Below are 1985 nucleotides of genomic sequence, written 5' to 3' on the forward strand. Positions count from 1 at the left end.
AAAGTGCACAGCTATGAGGAAGCAAGCACGTTTGCCACATCAACAAGATTCTTTTTGGACTCTAGCTGCTTGTCTGGAATACTAGGATGGATAGGACCCTAGGGATCCCTCCACTCACAAGACAAAAGCTGAGAATAGACTTTTCTAGGAAAGACTAAAGCCAAAAGGATAAGACAAAAGGTTTTGGGAAAACTAGATCAGATTTAGTCAAGCATAAAGACTCTACAAAACCACTTTACCTAAGAGGACACTTAGGACAGCTGATAGCTTGGGCGGTGCATCACATGGGCAGCTGTCAAACTTGGTTTTTGAATCACAAAACCCAGCTAGTTCCCAAGGGCTCAAGTTATGTGGTCACGGGTTGGTTTGCCACACCACCCTAGACTAACTTGGAGCTCAAGTACGAATATACTAATGTTTTGCTAAAAGGTATTTGAAATTCAAACACTTAGAAACTGAAGCAAACATATTTGAATGTGCACATGGTCAGATCCAGTAGATAGAACAGATACAGCAGGGGTGTCCGTTTAATTTGGATGGCAAGCACGGCTGCCATCCTTAGTGAATGAATATGATGCACATGCATGAACTACCTGATGCACATGAGATCTGTCAGGTTCTTCATTCTTCACTTGAGTAGTCCTTGCTACCAGGCTACAACATGTAGCATGTATCCTTGTGTTTTGATCATAAAGGGATAGCCAACAATTCTTGTACCAACAAACTGTTGGTTCGGTGGAGCTGTAAGCGAAATTGATCGAATTGTTTTCGGCAGAAATTACTTGATGATCGATCGAAAGTTAAGAGTCACCACTCACTGTAAGATTAATTTGCAGCTACTAGCTAGCTAGCTCAACTAATCAACTATATATATTGCTCAACTCTTACTTTTACAGTCAAAACTGGCATGCAGCTCATCTTCAATGTTCATCTGCATCGATCAAGTTGAAAAAAAACAGAAGATCGGGATCGACAACAACGGTATTGCCCTTATATATAAATCTTAAGTGACACAAAAATGACGTATTTCTTTCCATTATAGCAGTACATGTCTTAAATTTGCTTATATGCATGTACACGAGTATTTGACAGCAACAGAACCTTGGATGTCAAAAGAGAATTAAAAAGAAGAGAGCTAGCATACGTATTAATTGCTATTAATTCTCCATAATCTAGGAATCAAACAAGTTGCGTTTTCAATGTTGATCCACATATTTTGGGGGCAAAAGATGACCGTGTATGATGCAGTGATGCACTCACTCCCACTAGCTCTAGTTATTTTGCATTTTCAACAATTCCAAACTTATTGATTGAGCTAGTTGAGCGTTTCTATACCTAAAGACGAAGACTCCGTCTTACGTATTGCTTAGGTTAAACAAGCTAAGGATGACAGATTAAGACAGATCTAATCCCCAACAACTCCAATGCCCAAGCTAGTAGGCAACCCAAGAATTGGTTCTGGCATACATCTCCCCTCTTTCTGGGCTCATTTGTGGTATAATCAAAATTTCAGTCCTCTACGAGAATGTAATCAATGCTCTATGGCTCGCATGCAGTACTCTCTTCTTATGAGGAATCAACAAGCACTACTAGCATAGGGCTCATAGGACACTGTTTTGGTTGTGTATCTTTTGCTCTAGAGGATATGAATAATGGTATCTAAATGTTATTGGGTACAGTGCAGCCACAGAATGAAAAAAGGTATTCTCTCTTGCAGGCTCCACTAACTAAAGGCCACGTTTTTATTTTGGTGTCTCTGTTTTTTCATTTATTTAAAATGTTGTATTATATATTTTTTTTCTCTCTCCTTATTTTGTTTTAATTTCATTTTTCATTTTTCGTTTTTGTTTCTTTTTTCTTTTTTCTTTTTTTCTTTTAAATACATTCATTATAATTTTCTTATTATGGTAATTAAATAAAGCAACGAAATGATGTTCAGTATCTAATATGCAATGGATACCCTCTGATTTTTCTGTTTTTTTTTT

The sequence above is a fragment of the Fragaria vesca genome, linkage group LG2 (genome assembly GCF_000184155.1).
Source record: "Fragaria vesca subsp. vesca linkage group LG2, FraVesHawaii_1.0, whole genome shotgun sequence".
Classification (NCBI taxonomy): domain Eukaryota; kingdom Viridiplantae; phylum Streptophyta; class Magnoliopsida; order Rosales; family Rosaceae; genus Fragaria; species Fragaria vesca.